At 36.1% G+C, this 16,853-nt stretch overlaps 1 protein-coding gene across 5 annotated transcripts in view; it reads left to right on the top strand.

The window, feature by feature from the left end:
• CTNNA2 (catenin alpha 2) overlaps positions 1 to 16,853 on the top strand; it is a 1,136,651-nt gene that overhangs the window by 83,185 nt on the left and 1,036,613 nt on the right. The window contains exon 2 of one of the 5 annotated variants that reach the window (XM_082745332.1): positions 14,436 to 14,514. The exons of the other annotated variants lie outside the window; for them this stretch is intronic. The gene's annotated coding sequence lies outside the window, so the exon portion shown is untranslated. The remainder of the gene's footprint in view (positions 1 to 14,435; positions 14,515 to 16,853) is intronic. 5 annotated transcript variants of the gene reach the window in all.

The raw sequence follows: 16,853 nt of genomic DNA, 5'->3' as shown, positions 1-16,853 counted from the left end.
AAGTTATCTAAGAGATCTAGCTAGGATAATGGGAATGGCTACACTAAACAACAGATTTTCAATGTAGACAAAACTGCCTTTGATTGGAAGAAGATGTAATCTGGGGCTTTCATAGTTGGAGAGGAGAAGTCAATGCCCGGCTTCAAAATTTCCAAGTACAGTCTAATGCTCTTGTTAGCAACTAGTGCAGCTGGTGACTTTAGGTTGAAGCCAGTGCTCATTTACCATTCTGAAAATCTTAGGGTCTTTTAAGAATTACGCTATATCCACTCTACCCTACTCTATGTATGAAACAGCTAAGCCTGGTGACAGCACATTTGTTTACAACACGACTTATTAAATATTTTAAGCCCACTGTTGAGATCTTGTGCACAGTGAAAGAAGATTCCTTTCAAAATATTACTGCTCATTGACAGTGTACCTGGTGATCTAAGAGCTTTGATGGAGATATAAGAGATTAATGTTTTCATGCCAGCTAACACATCATCCATTCTGTAGCCCATGGATCAAGGAGTAATTTTGAGTTTCAAGCCTTATTATTTAAGAACTACATTTCATAAATTTATAGCTGCCATAGATGGTGATTCCGGTGATGGATCTGGGCAAAGTAAATTGAAAACTTTTTGGAAAGGATTCAATATTCTAGATGCCATTAAGAATATTCATCATTAATGGAAAGAGGTCAAAATGTCAACATTAACAGGATTTTGGAAGACATTGATTCCAACCCTCATGGGTGATTTTGAAGGGTTCAAGACTTCAGTGGAGGAAGTAACTGCAGAAATGTTGGAAATAGGAAGAAAACTAGAATTAGAAGTGGAGAGCCCAATTGTCCATCAACTGATGAATGGATAAAGAAGATGTGGGAGATTATATATATATATATATATATATATATATATATATAAAATCTCTCACATACTTACAAGTATTTGTGTATATACATACTCACCCGTTAAAAAAGAATGGAATTTTCCCATTTGTAGTGACATGGATGAAGCTCGAGTATTATGTTAAGTGAAATAAGTCAGCCAGAGACGAACAAATACTATATCATTTCACTCAGGTGGAATTTAAGAAACAAAACAAATGAACATGAGGGGTAAAAAAGAAAGGCAAACCAAGAAACAGACTCATAACTATAGAGAACAACTGTTGGGTACAGTAAGGGAGGTCGATGGGGGTAGGGGGCAGGCTAAATAGGTGATGGGGATTTAGAGCACTTGTGATGAGTACCAGTGTTATATGTAAGTGATGAATCACTAAATTCTATATCTGAAACTAATATTGTGCTGTATGTTAACTACTTGGAATTAAAAAATAAAAGATGTGACTGAAGATGTGACTGAATTGCTGCAATCTCATGAAAACTTTAATGGATGAGGAATATCTTCTTACAGGTGAGCTAAGAAAGTAGTTTCTTGAGATGGAGTCTACTGGTGAAAATGCTCTGAAGATTGTTGAAATGACAGCAAAGAATTTAGAATATTACCTAAATTTAGTTGATAAAAGCAGCAGTAGGGTATAATCCATTTTAAAAAATTGATAAACTGGATTTCAATAAGATTTAAAACCTGTGCTTTGTGAAAGACAGAGTCAACAGAATGAGAAGAGAAATGATGAGTTGGGAGAAAATATGTGCAAAAGACACATCAGTAAAGGACTATTATCCAAATATATAAATACCTTTTAAAACTGATTAGTAAGAAAATGAACAACCTGGTTAAAAAATAAGCCAAAGACTCTAGCAGTCACCTTACCAAAGAAGATATACAGATGGGAGATGAGCCTATGAGAAGATTTCCACATCATATGTCATCAGGAAAATACAAATTAAAACAACAAGAGCTACCAGTAAATATCTACTGGAATGGCCAAAAATCTAGAAGACTGACAACACAAAATGCTCACAATGATGTGGAAGAACAGAAACTCTTATCCATTGCTGGTGGGAATGCAGAATGATACAGCTGGGTCAGCTTTAGCTCAAGTGGTTACTTCGCAAACAGTTCTCAGAATGATACAGCCACTCTGGGAAACCGTTTAGCAGTTTCTTACAAAACTAAACATACTCCTACTGTAAGATCCAGGCATCATACTCCTTTGTACAGGCGTACCTCAGAAAGATTGTGGATTCAGTTCCCAACCACTACAATAAAGCAAATATTGTAGTAAGTGAGTCAAATAATTTTTTTGGTTTCCTAATATATATAAAAGTTGTGTTTACAATATACTATAGTCCATTTAGTGTACATCATTTTGTCTCAAACAGTGTACATAGCTTATTTAAAAAGACTTTATTGCTAAAAAGTGTTAACTATCCTCTTAGCTTTCAGCAGATCATAATCTTTTTGCTAGCAGGGAAGGTCTTGCCTTGATGCTGATGATTGCTGAATAATAAAGGTGGTAGATTGCTGAAGGCTAGGGTGGCCTGACAGTTTCTTAAATTAAGACAACATTGACATTTGCCACATGGACTCTTTCTTTCATGAACAGTTCCTCTGTAGCATGAGATGCTATTTGGTAGTATTTTAGTTGTATTGAAAAAGCCATTGCCATACCCAAGATCATCTAGGTTTTCCCCTTAATTATCTGCTATAGGTTTTATAGTTTTATATTTTTTTACACTTAGATTTTTGACCCATTTTAGGTTAGTTTTTGCAAAAGGTATTAAATTTGTGTCTAGATTTGTGTCGTTATTGTTCTTGTTGTTCTTTTGTATGCGGATGTCTAGTTGTTCTAGTACCAGTTGTTGAAGAGATCATTTTTGCTCTACTGTACTGTGTTTAATCCATATCAAAGGTCAGTTGACTGTATTTATAAGAGTTATTTTCTGGGCCCACTTTTCTAGTCCAGTTTTTTTTTTTTTTTTTTTTGTCTTGTGTCTCACCAGTACCACACCATCTTGACTATTGTAGCCTCACAGTAAATCCTGAAGTCAGGTGGTGGCTGTCCTCTGATTTAATTCTTCTTCAAAATGGAGTTGGCTATTCTGGGTCTGAAGTATTTTTTTTTTTGGTTTTTAAGTGAGGTCATGAGCAAAAACACCTATAAATAATTGAAGACATATATAAAAAATATGAATAAAAAATGCTTAGTCTACTCTTATATGTATGTTATACTGTTGAAAAAATAAATCTGCTCATAGATAATAGTTTTATGAAAAAAAAATACATAGAACTAAACTTTACTTTGTTATTGATTACCCCAAAATTCTCTGCGACCTATTAATCTTAGGATACTTAGTATAATTTCATCTGCAATAAGGCTGTTTTGGACATTATTGCTAAGTGGAATTATGTTTTTAAATTGAATGCCCATCTTAAGCATTTATAATAAAATCAGAAGAATATACTAATTGTCCAAATAGTGGGAATGGAAATAATATCTGGATTTACAGGACACAGAAAAACAATCTAGAAAAATCTGAGTTTTTTTAAGTAAGATATTTCAAAGACAATATCTTGGCAATTTATTTAGGAAATGATTTTTCTTGATATTAGAGAAAAATGTCCTTTACTCTTTTACTTTGACTTCTTGAAAGAGCATTCATTTTTATTTTTTAAGATTTTATTTGTTTATTTGACAGAGAGAGAGTGAGTGGATACATACGCAAGGTGATTGGCAGGTAGGGGGAGAGGGAGAAGCAGGCTCCCCTGATCAGGGAGCCCAATACCTAGGCTTGATCCCAGGATCCTGGGATCATGACCTGAGCTGAAGGCAGATTCTTAACTTACTGAGCCAACCAGGTGCCTGAAGCAGCATTTTTTTTAGAATGTGACTGGCCAGATCTAGAAGACATGTTAATTGAATCCTAACCATATCTTGTGAGGAACAACTGAAGAATTTAGGAAGAAATAGAACTTGAGGGGATGAAACAGAGAAGTTCAGGAAAGTGGTCTTAAGTTTCTCCACATATTTGAGGAGTCATTATGTGAAAGACAGATTAAATTACTTATGTGTTACTGTCAGAATTCAGTATAACAGCTAATTTTCCATAATTTCCCATTTATAGGGAGGGAAAGATAATAGTAAGATTTGCATAATGAATTTAACTAACCCCAAAGATAGTGAGCTTCTCACCACTTGGTTATTAACAGTAAGTATGTGACTACTTGTGTGGAATGGATTCATGTGATATGTGGAAGTGTCACCATATATGGAAGTAAAAATGTGCAAATTATGTTCAGTTTTACTAGCGATCAAATAATGAACTATAAAAACAGTGAAATGCCATATTTATTTTTTCATTTAGGAAAGATTAATATATATTCATACTTCTCTAATGTTAGTGAGAATGAGGAGAAAGAATAATTCATTTTATTGAAAGAAATACAAATTTATCAACTTTTGTTGAAGGAAATTTGTCAAAAGCCTTAAAAATGTCAAATTTGTCAAAACCACTTAAAATTCCAAGAGGTTGGATTGCCTAAAGCAGATCCTGAGATTATGACTTCGCGTGCATGTGATTCGTTAAGGAACTGTTCCATGGGCAACTGATAGGATCATAGCAGACGTAGGACAGTTGAGGGGACAGATGAGGGGGCTGGACAACAGGCCATGTTCTGTAAGAGGGTGTCCTGGGATATGTGGAATGTTAGTACTCCTCAGGATTATCCTGATCTGAAGCTGGGGAGCTGGGCTTTCAAACTCAGCAACTGTCAGTTATTGTTGAGTGGTGAGGTCATGTGCAAGTATAAATGTTCCGTAGTCTGAGAAAGAATCCACCAAAGAAAAGTTATAGGTGGCAGTTGTTAGAACCAAAAGCCTCATGAAGCCACCAAATTGGAAAAAAATGGTGCAAGAATTTTTTTTTAATTTTTTATTTTTTATAAACATATATTTTTATCCCCAGGGGTACAGATCCGTGAATCGCCAGGTCCACACACCCCACAGCACTCACCAAAGCACACCCCCCCCTAATGTCTATAACCCCCCCCCCCATGTCCATAACCCCACCGCCCTTCTCCCAAGACCCCTCCCCTCAACAACTCTCAGTTTGTTTTGTGAGATTAAGAGTCACTTATGGTTTGTCTCCCTCCCAATCCCATCTTGTTTCATTTATTCTTCTCCTACCCACTTAAGCTCCCATGTTGCATCACCATTTCCTCATATCAGGGAGATCATATGATAGTTGTCTTTCTCCGCTTGACTTATTTCACTAAGCATGATACACTCTAGTTCCATCCATGTTGTCGCAAATGGCAAGATTTCATTTCTTTTGATGGCTGCATAGTATTCCATTGTGTATATATACCACATCTTCTTGATCCATTCGTCTGTTAATGGACATCTAGGTTCTTTCCATAGTTTGGCTATTGTGGATATTGCTACTATAAACATTCGGGTGCACATGCCCCTTTGGATCACTACGTTTGTATCTTTAGGGTAAATACCCAGTAGTGCAATTGCTGGGTCATAGAGCAGTTCTATTTTCAACATTTTGAGGAACCTCCATGCTGTTTTCCAGAGTGGCTGCACCAGCTTGCATTCCCACCAACAGTGTAGGAGGGTTCCCCTTTCTCCACACCCTCGCCAGCATCTGTCATTTCCTGACTTGTTGATTTTAGCCATTCTGACTGGTGTGAGGTGATATCTCATTGTGGTTTTGATTTGTATTTCCCTGATGCCGAGTGATATGGAGCACTTTTTCATGTGTCTGTTGGCCATCTGGATGTCTTCTTTGCAGAAATGTCTGTTCATGTCCTCTGCCCATTTCTTGATTGGATTGTTCTTTGGGTGTTGAGTTTGCTAAGTTCTTTATAGATTTTGGACACTAGTCCTTTATCTGATATGTCGTTTGCAAATATCTTCTCCCATTCTGTCAGTTGTCTTTTGATTTTGTTAACTGTTTCCTTTGCTGGGCAAAAGCTTTTGATCTCGATGAAATCCCAATAGTTCATTTTTGCCCTTGCTTCCCTTGCCTTTGGCGATGTTCCTAGAAAGATGTTGCTGCGGCTGAGGTCGAAGAGGTTGCTGCCTGTGTTCTCCTCAAGGATTTTGATGGATTCCTTTCTCACATTGAGGTCTTTAATCCATTTTGAGTCTATTTTTGTGTGTGGTGTAAGGAAATGGTCCAATTTCATTTTTCTGCATGTGGCTGTCCAATTTTCCCAAAACCAATTATTGAAGAGGCTGTCTTTTTTCCATTGGACATTCTTTCCTGCTTTGTCGAAGATTAGTTGACCATAGAGTTGAGGGTCTATTTCTGGGCTCTCTATTCTGTTCCATTGATCTATGTGTCTTTTTTTGTGCCAGTACCATGCTGTCTTGATGATGACAGCTTTGTAATAGAGCTTGAAGTCCGGAATTGTAATGCCATCATCTTTGGCTTTCTTTTTCAATATCCCTTTGGCTATTCGAGGTCTTTTCTGGTTCCATATAAATTTTAGAATTATTTGTTCCATTTCTTTGAAGAAGATGGATGGTACTTTGATAGGAATTGCATTAAAGGTGTAGATTGCTTTAGGTAGCATAGACATTATCACAATATTTATTCTTCCAATCCAGGAGCATGGAACATTTTTCCATTTCTTTGTGTCTTCCTCAATTTCTTTCATGAGTACTTTATAGTTTTCTGAGTATAGATTCTGTGTCTCTTTGGTTAGGCTTATTCCTAGGTATCTTATGGTTTGGGGTGCAATTGTAAATGGGATTGACTCCTTAATTTCTCTTTCTTCTGTCTTGTTGTTGGTGTAGAGAAATGCAACTGATTTCTGTGCATTGATTTTATATCCTGACACTTTACTGAATTCCTGTACAAGTTCTAGCAGTTTTGGAGTGGAGTCTTTTGGGTTTTCCACATATAGTATCATATCATCTGCGAAGAGTGATAATTTGACTACTTCTTTGCCGATTTGGATGCCTTTAATTTCCTTTTGTGTTCTGATTGCTGAGGCTAGGACTTCTAGTACTATGTTGAATATCAGTGGTGATAATGAACATCCCTGCTGTGTTCCTGACCTTAGCAGAAAAGCTTTCAGGTTTTCTCCATTGAGAATGATATTTGCAGTTGGTTTTTCTCTCTCTCTCTTTTTTTTTTAAAGATTTTATTTATTTATTTGACAGAGAGAGATTACAAGTAGGTAGAGAGGCAGGCAGAGAGAGAGAGAGGAGGAAGCAGGCTCCCCGCCGAGCAGAGAGCCCGATGCGGGACTCGATCCCAGGACCCTGAGATCATGACCTGAGCCAAAGGCAGCGGCCCAACCCACTGAGCCACCCAGGCGCCCTGTGGTGGGTTTTTCATAGATGGCTTTGATGATATTGAGGTATTGCCCTCTATCCCTACACTTTGGAGAGTTTTGATCAGGAAGGGATGCTGTACTTTGTCAAATGCTTTTTCAGAATCTATTGAGAGTATCATATGGTTCTGGGTCTTTCTTTTATTAATGTGTTGTATCACATTGACTGATTTGCAGATGTTGAACCAACCTTGCAGACCTGGAATAAATCCCACTTGGTCGTGGTGAATAATCTTTTTAATGTACTGTTGGATCCTATTGGCTAGTATTTTGGTGAGAATTTTCGCATCTGTGTTCATCAAGGATATTGGTCTATAGCTCTCTTTTTTGATGGGATCCTTGTCTGGTTTTGGGATCAAGGTTATGCTGGCCTCATAAAATGAGTTTGGATGTTTTCCTTCCATTTCTATTTTTTGGAACAGTTTCAGGAGAATAGGAATTAGTTCTTCTTTAAATGTTTGGTAGAATTCCCCTGGGAAGCCGTATGGCCCTGGGCTTTTGTTTGTTTGGAGATTTTAATGACTGTTTCAATCTCCTTACTGGTTTTGGGTCTGTTCAGGCTTTCTATTTCTTCCTGGTTCAGTTGTGGTAGTTTATATGTTTCTAGGAATGCATCCATTTCTTCCAGATTGTCTAATTTGTTGGCGTAGAGTTGCTCACAGTATGTTCTTATAATAGTTTGTATTTCTTTGGTGTTAGTTGTGTTTCTCCTCTTTCATTCATGATTTTATTTATTTGGGTCCTTTCTCCTTTCTTTTTGATAAGTCTGGCCAGGGGTTTATCAATTCTATTAATTGTTTCAAAGAACCAGCTCCTAGTTTCATTGATTTGTTCTATTCTATTTATGGTTTCTATTTCATTGTTTCTGCTCTGATCTTTATGATTTCTCTTCTCCTGCTGCGCTTAGGGTTTCTTTCTTGTTCTTTCTCCAGCTCCTTTAGGTGTAGGGTTAGGTTTTGTACCTGAGACCTTTCTTGTTTCTTGAGAAAGGCTTGTACCGCTATATATTTTCCTCTCAGGACTGCCTTCGTTGGGTCCCACAGTTTTTGAACCGTTGTATTTTCATTATCATTTGTTTCCATGATTATTTTCAACTCTTCTTTAATTTCCTGGTTGACCCATTCATTCTTTAGAAGGATGCTGTTTAGTCTCCACGTATTTGGGTTCTTTCCAAACTTCCTCTTGTGGTTGATTTCTAGCTTCAGAGCATTGTGGTCTGAAAATATGCAGGTAATGATCCCAGTCTTTTGATACCGATTGAGTCCTGATTTAGGACCAATGATGTGATCTATTTTGGAGAATGTTCCATGTGCACTAGAGAAGAATGTGTATTCTGTTGCTTTGGGATGAAATGTTCTGAATATATCTGTGATGTCCATCTGGTCCAGTGTGTCATTTAAGGCCTTTATTTCCTTGTTGATCTTTTGCTTGGATGATCTTTCCATTTCTGTGAGGGGAGAGTTAAAGTCCCCTACTATTATTGTATTATTGTTGATGTGTTTCTTTGATTTTGTTATTAGTTGGTTTATATAGTTGGCTGCTCCCACGTTGGGGGCATAGATATTTAAAATTGTTAGATCTTCTTGTTGGACAGACCCTTGAGTATGATATAGTGTCCTTCCTCATCTCTTATTATAGTCTTTGGCTTAAAATCTAATTGATCTGATATAAGGATTGCCACTCCTGCTTTCTTTTGATGTCCATTAGCATGGTAAATTCTTTTCCACCCCCTCCCTTTAAATTTGGAGGTGTCTTTGGACTTATATTGAGTTTCTTGGAGGCAACATATAGATGGCTTTTATTTTTTTATCCATTCTGATACCCTGTGTCTTTTGATTGGGGCATTTAGCCGATTAACCTTCAGGGTAACTATTGAGAGATATGAATTTAGTGCCATTGTATTGCCTGTAAGGTGACTGTTACTGTATATGGTCTCTGTTCCTTTCTCATCTACCACTTGTAGACTCTCTCTTTGCTTAGTGGACCCCTTTCAATATTTCCTGTAGAGCTGGTTTGGTGTTTGCAAATTCTTTCCATTTTTGTTTGTCCTGGAAGCTTTTAATCTCTCCTTCTATTTTCAATGATAGCCTAGCTGGATATAGTATTCTTGGCTGCATGTTTTTCTTGTTTAGTGCTCTGAAAATATCATGCCACTTCTTTCTGGCCTGCCAGATCTCTGTGGGTAAGTCAGCTGCCAATCTAATATTTTTACCATTGTATGTTACAGACTTCTTTTCCTGGGCTGCTTTCAGGATTTTCTCTTTGTCATTAAGACTTGTAAATTTTACTATTAAGTGACGGGGTGTGGGCCTATTCTTATTGATTTTGAGGGGTGTTCTCTGAATCTCCTGAAATTTGATGCTCGTTCACTTTGCCATATTGGGGAAATTCTCCCCAATAATTCTCTCCAGTATACCTTCTGCTCCCCTCTCTCTTTCTTCTTCTTCTGGAATCCCAATTATTCTAATGTTGTTTCGTCTTATGATGTCACTTATCTCTTGAATTCTCCCATCATGGTCCAGTAGCTGTTTGTCCCTCTTTTGTTCAGCTTTTTTATTCTCTGTCATTTGGTCTTCTATATCGCTAATTCTTTCTTCTGCCTCATTTATCCTAGCATTGAGAGCCTCCATTTTTGATTGCACCTCATTAATAGCTTTTTTGATTTCAACTTGGTTAGATTTTAGTTCTTTTATTTCTTCAGAATGGGCTTTTATATCTCCTGAGAGGGTTACTCTAATATCTTCCATGCATTTTTCGAGCCCGGCTTGAACCTTGGGAATTGTCATTCTGAACTCTAGATCTGACATATTACCAATGTCAGTATTGATTAGGTCCCTAGCCTTCAGTACTGCCTCTTGTTTTTTTTTTTTTTTTGTGGTGAATTTTTCCCGCCTTGTCATTTTGTCCAGATAAGAGTATTTGAAGGAGCAAGTAAAATACTAAAAGGGTGGCAACAACCCCAGGAAAATATGCTTTAACCAAATCAGAAGAGATCCCAAATGGTGAGGGGGAAGAGAGGGGATAAAAAGAGGTTCAAAAAGAAAGAAAAAAAAAAAAAGAAAAAAAGAAAAGAATTAAAAAAAGAAAACAAATAACGTATAACAAAGAAAAATATATATATTAGATAAACTAGTTAAAACACGTTAAAAAAGAAAAGAGTAAAAGTTAAAAAAAATTTTAGCAGAAGAAGAGAAAAAAAATGAAAAAGAAAAAAATTAAATTAACTGCAAGACTAAAAAATCACAGAGAGAAAGCCATGAGTTCCGTGCTTTGCTTTCTCCTTCTCTGGAATTCTGCTGCTCTCCTTGGTATTGAAACCGCACTCCTTGGTAGTTGAACTTGGTCTTGGCTGGATTTATTGTTGATCTTCTGGAGGAGGGGCCTGGTGTAGTTATTCTCAAGTGTCTTTGCCCCAGGCGGAATCGCACCGCCCTTACCAGGGGCCGGGCTGAGTAATCCCCTGGGCTTTGCTTTCAGGAGCTTTTGTTCCCCAAGCGCTTTCTGTAGAGTTCCAGAGGACTGGAATACAAATGGTAGCCTCCTGGTCTCCCGCCTGGAGGAGCCGAGAGCCCGGGGCGCCACTCCTCAGTGCGCCCTCAGAGAACAGTGCCCAGTAACTCCCGTCTGCCTGACCTCTGGCCACGCTCTGAGCTCACCCAGCCTCCAGCTGGTTCAAGGTAACCCCGAGTTGTGAGCTTACTGTCAGCTCTGTCTCTTTAGCCGGCTTTCCAGGTCTAATTCCCGCAAGCTCTGCGACACTCAGACACCCCCGATCCTTCTGTGACCCTGCGGGACCTGAGGCCACGCTGCCCCTGTGTGGGCTTCGCCCCAGTTTAGCCTCTGGAGCGATGTCCCTCAGCGGAACAGACTTTTAAAAGTCCCGATTTTGTTCTCCGTTGCTCCAGCGCTTGCCGGGAGTCAGCCCCTCCCCCCGGGGTCTATCTTCTGGTCGCTTTGGATTCACTTCTCCTCCAGTCCTACCTTTCAAAAAGTGGTTGTTTTTCTGTTTCTAGAATTGCTGTTCTTCTTCTCTTGGATCTGCAGATGGATTTGCAGTTGTTTGAAATCTTTAGATAAGCTATCTAGCTGATTTCCTGCTAGGTGAAGTAGTCTCAGCCTGCTACTTCTCTTCCATCTTGACTCCTCCCCCTGCAAGAATATTTGGCTAAACATTGGTATTGACTACTACACGTATTCACCCCATGTTAAGTATCACATTATTCAAGAAGGCAAAAATGTTTTAAAATGGATAATGAAAAACATGATATTGATAAAATATAAACATTTCAGCTATGTGGTAGCATAACATAGGAAATTTTCCATGGCAGGAGAGCTCTCAAATAATAAATACTACACATAATACAATCCCATTTATTTATTTATTTATTTATTTTAATTTTTTTAAAATTTATTTCCAGCATAACAGTATTCATTATTTTTTCACCATACCCAGTACAATCTCATTTAAAAATATATTGCATAGGCATATCTGGGTGGCTTAGTCGTTAAGCATCTGCCTTCAGCTCAGGTCCTGATCCCAGAGCCCTGGGTTCGAGCCCCACATCGGGCTCCCTGCTCAGCGGGGAGCCTGCTTCTACCTCTCCCTCTCTCCCTGCTTGTGTTCCCTCCTTTACTGTGTCTCTCTGTCAAATAAAATCTTAAAAAAAAAAAAATATATATATATATATATATATATATATATATATATATATGTATGTATATGTATACACACACACATTACATAGATAGATACAGTTACCTTTAGAGAAAATGGAAAGATTTAAGATATGATAACCATACAAGGTTTATCTCAGGAATGCAAGGTTGGTTTGGTATTAGAAATTGTATTAGCATAATTCATCACAATAAAATATTGTTTGTGAAGGCAACAATTCTCGCTGTCTATAAAAACACCTGATAAAATTCAATAGCCATTCATTTATAAAAACCCAAACACTGGTTGTGTAATAATGGGACTCCACTCAGCTCCTAAAGCAAATAACAGTACTATAAAGACCGGAGTGCTTTTCTTTAAAATTGGTAGAAAGTGATGCCCACTGTCACTCATTTTACTTAGCACTGTATTCAAGATTTTGGCTATAGTATTGAGATATGAAATATAAAAAGTTAAAAGAACTTGAAACAAAGAATCAAAACTGTTCATTATTAGATGATAACAGTTTTCCTTAAAATATTAAAAAATACAAACAAGCTGTTTGTTGAAGAATAAATGGACATGTTTACTTTATAACCAGAAATTTCAATATTCTAATGGATAAAACAAGTAGACAAGAAAATCTGTAAGGACACAAGACATGAAAACACTATCAGCTACTTGGACCTAATTGCCATTTATAGGGTATCTACCCAAGAACAGTAGGATATTCATTTTTTCAAGATTGTATGGCTTCTTTATGAAGAATGACCATACTGTGGCCATTTAAATAAAACTCAGTAATTCAGAAGAATTCAAGGCATAAATAAGTTAGAAATTTAGTTAATTATAAGTTAATAAATTAATAAGTATGTTTCTGACAATAATATAATTAAATTCGAAATCAATAACAAATCTGGAAAATCTCCCATTATTATTAATACATTATTAAATAATACATATCTAAATAATAAATGTCTTTGTCAAAGAACAACTTCTTAATGGAATTACAAAGTTTTTTTTAACTAAATGAAGTGAAAACACATTAGGAAAATTTGTGTGGTGCCTAGGTGGCTCAGTCTGTTAAGCATCTGCCTTCTGCTTAGGTCCTAGGAGATCCCAGAGTCCTGTAGGGAGTCTTCTTCTCTCTCTGTCTCTGCCCCTCCCCCTGATCGTGATCTCTCACTCACTCTCTCTCAAAAAAATCTTTAAAAAAATTGTGGAATGCCTTTAAAGTCATATTTAGTGGGGAAATTCACAGCAGTCCACATATGTAAGAGAAATATCTCAAATTAAGTGCCTCAGTTTTTACTTTAAGAAACTAGAAAGAATAAAAGCAACTGGAAAGTGCATTAAACCTAACGTGAGAAAAAGAAGTAATAAAGATCAGAGTGGAAATCAGTAAAATAGAAAATAAAAACAGTAGAAAAAATTCAGTGCAAACAAATGAGGGTTCTTTGAGAAGTTCTTTGATAAATTTGGTTAGTCTTCAGTCAGACTTAAAAGAGAAAAAATAGATATAAATTGGTGTAGCAGGCATGAGAGTGCTTTAATCACTAACAAGTCTATAGAAAAGGATAAAGAAATATGTTGAACAACTTCATGTTAATACGTTGGACAACTTACATGAAATCAATAAAATCCTTGAAGGACACAAACTACCAACACTTATTTTAAATGAAATAAGTAACCTGAATAAACCTGTATCTATTTAAAAAGTGAATTTCTAGTTGGAAATCTCCCCCCTCCCCCAAACACAAATCTCCAGGCTCTGTGGCTTCATTGTTGAAATCTAACAAACATGTAAGGAAGAAAGAATACAATTGTACACAACTCTCCCAGAAAATTGAAGAGAGGTAATAAATTCTATCTCATTTTGTGTGATATTAGCCTGAGAGCAAATCTTCAGATGAAAATACCAAAATACCACAACAGCAAACAAAACAAATCGCAACCAGTATTTTTTTTTTTTTTTTTTTTTTTTTGTGGATAGAGGTACAAAATGCTAGACAAAGTTTATCAAATTGAATTTAACTAAATATAAAAATGAGAATATATCATGACCAAATAGGATTTATGCCGGGAATGCAAAGAAGGTTTACTATTCAGAAATGAGTAACTATAATCATATTAATTAACTACTAAAGCAGAACCATATGAGCATTTCCATTTCTTGTAAAACTCTATGTCAACAATGAATAGAGGAAAATTCCTCAATCTGATAGTAAGCATCTACAGAAAACAGCTAAGGAAACTAAGTGGTAAAAGACTGAAGAATTCTTTTTTTTTAAGATCTAGAAAAGGACAAAATGTCCGCTCTCACTACTTCTATTTAGTATAGTACTGGAGGATCTAATTAAGATAACCAGACTGGAAAGGAAATAAAGTGGATAAAATATGATTATCTATGAGGAAAATGTGATAGGCTCTACAAAGAATCTACTAATGAGTTAAGTGAATAGAACAATGAAAAATCAGAAGTTGGTATTTGTAAAGTAGTATAATTTATAATAGAATCAAAACATATGAATTATTTTTAGATAAATCTCAAGAAGAATGTGCACGAACCATAAAGTGAAAACCATAAAACATCACTGAGAGAAATCAAAGAAGATAAAAGTAAGTAGAGAAACTCTGTTCATGGGTGAAAATACTTCATATTAAGGTGATACTTATCAGAGTTGCTATATAAAATACAAGACACCCACTTACATGTAAGTTTTATATTAAGATTTAGAATTTTAGTGTAAGTATATCCCTTTCTATGTTTTTATTTGCTATATCTGTTAACTCTACCTCAGACAGGTTCTATACAATTTTAATAAAAAAACACAATGGGATTTTTTTTGTAAAAAGCTGACAAACCTAAAATTCGCATGGAAATTCCAAGGATCTAGAAAAGTCAAAACAACTTTGAAAAGACTGAACGGTTTTCAAAAAGTAACAATATGCGACTTTAAGTCTTGTAGCAGTATGGTAATGAATACAATGTAGTATTGGCATCAAGAGAGATTAGAAAAAGAAAGTAGAAAGTTCAGAAATAGATCAACACATATATGGTTAACTGATTTTTGACAAAGATGCAAGGGTAGTTCTTTGGAGAATGAACAGTATTTTCAATAAATAGTGCTAGAATATTTGGATATCTGTATACCAAAAAATTATCTTCAATCCATAACTCCCACCATATAACAAAATCAGTTCAAAATGGAAGATAGTCTGAATATGAAACCTAAAACTTCTAGAAGGAAACATAGGAGAAAATCCTTGTGAATTTATATAAATGCAGAAAGCACTATCTATGAAACAAATCAATGAATTGGACTTCATCAAAAGTAAAATCTTTTTTTTTTTTTTAAAGGTATTGTTATAGTTTCTAGTCATGGATTGGAAGGAAATCTTTGCAAAGTGTTTATCTGATAGTGGACTTTTATCCAGAATATATGAGGGAATCTGAATAATAATTTAATGAAAAACAAAGTGATTTAAAATACACACAAAAGAATTGAACCAGACTTCACAAAAGAAGATGTAAAAATAGCGAATAAGCCCATGAAAATAATTGCAATATCATTTGTCATTAGGCATGTGCAAATTAGAATCACAATTAGATATATGCTATTTAAATAGCTAAAATTTAAGGTTGATTATACCAAATTTTTGTAAGGATGTAGAGCAACTGGAATTCTCATTTACTGCTGCTAGGAAAGTAAACTGATAAAAACAGTTTGAAAAAGAGTGTCAGTTTCTTCAAAAGTTAAACATGCACCTATCATATGTCTATGTAAAGACTTCCAAAATAATAGCCCAAATTGGAAATAACTCAAAAGTTTATCAACAGGTGAATGGATAAACAGATTATGATAGAAGCATGTGCTGGAGTAGTGCTCCAGTTATAAAGAATGAACCGCCAATACAAACAACATCCATGAATCTTAAGATAATTATGCAGAATGAAATTGGGTAGATGAGGAAATACTCTGATTCCATTTATATAAAATTCTAGAAAATGTAAAATAACTTGTAACCCAAAATGCATCAGTGATTGTTCAGGTAGAAGAGATGGAGATGGAGGTAGAAGAGAGGGAGGAAGTTATAAAGGAGCAGAGAAAGTTTTGGGGGTGATGAATATATTTATTATCATGCTTGTGGTTGTGGTTTCCCATATGCATAACTTAGCAAATTGTGCAGTTTTAGTATGTGCATTTATATCTGAATAAAATTGCTAAAATAACGTGAAAAATAGTGTATACAAAATAACTCTAAAGAACCAATAATACCTGCACACAAACAATTAACTGGATCTGTATGTGTCCAAAAGAAATAAATCTAAAAAATGTAACAACTGCAAGGTATATGGGTTTATTCTATTCTGCAAAAGTTTCAACTAAGCAGAACACTGGTGTGTATGCCCAGTGGACACACAAGTATCGGTTAACTTCTGGAAATCATTTAGTATAAAACATGGGGTTCATACACAGCCCTGAAGAGAATGGTTACTATTGGAAAAGAGAGAAGAGCTGGGTTGAAACGTTAGCTGTTTTGAAATGTTTTTTAAAATGTACTTAAAAGTTTAACATACTGTTGCCATCTGATTTGAGGGTGGGAAAATGAGTAGGCTTCTAGTATGCTAATTTCCATACTTCTTGTATTCTAGATTCATTTCACATTTAGCGTCCTCTAATAGCTGTGTGTGCATCTATGCAATGAAGGCCCTTTGCTCAGTATTTGTACAGGTGAAGAAGGAAGAAACGGTCATTTGGGAGGCAAAGATCTTAAGTACACAGTGAGACAGCTATCTATGAAAAGTGCTGCCAGAGTGAACTACAGGTGTCATGAGAACATAGATTGGGAGTACCTAATGTCCAGTGGTCAAGAATTTGAATAGGAAGAATGTTTGTAGTGAGATACGCAGAAGAGCCTTAGGTGGTAGGGCCCCAGCAAGAGGGCAGTGAAGT

The sequence above is a fragment of the Mustela nivalis genome (assembly GCF_964662115.1).
Source record: "Mustela nivalis genome assembly, chromosome: 8".
Lineage (NCBI taxonomy): Eukaryota > Metazoa > Chordata > Mammalia > Carnivora > Mustelidae > Mustela > Mustela nivalis.
Note: the sequence above shows the minus strand (reverse complement) of the source record. Positions and strands in the feature narration are given on the sequence as shown.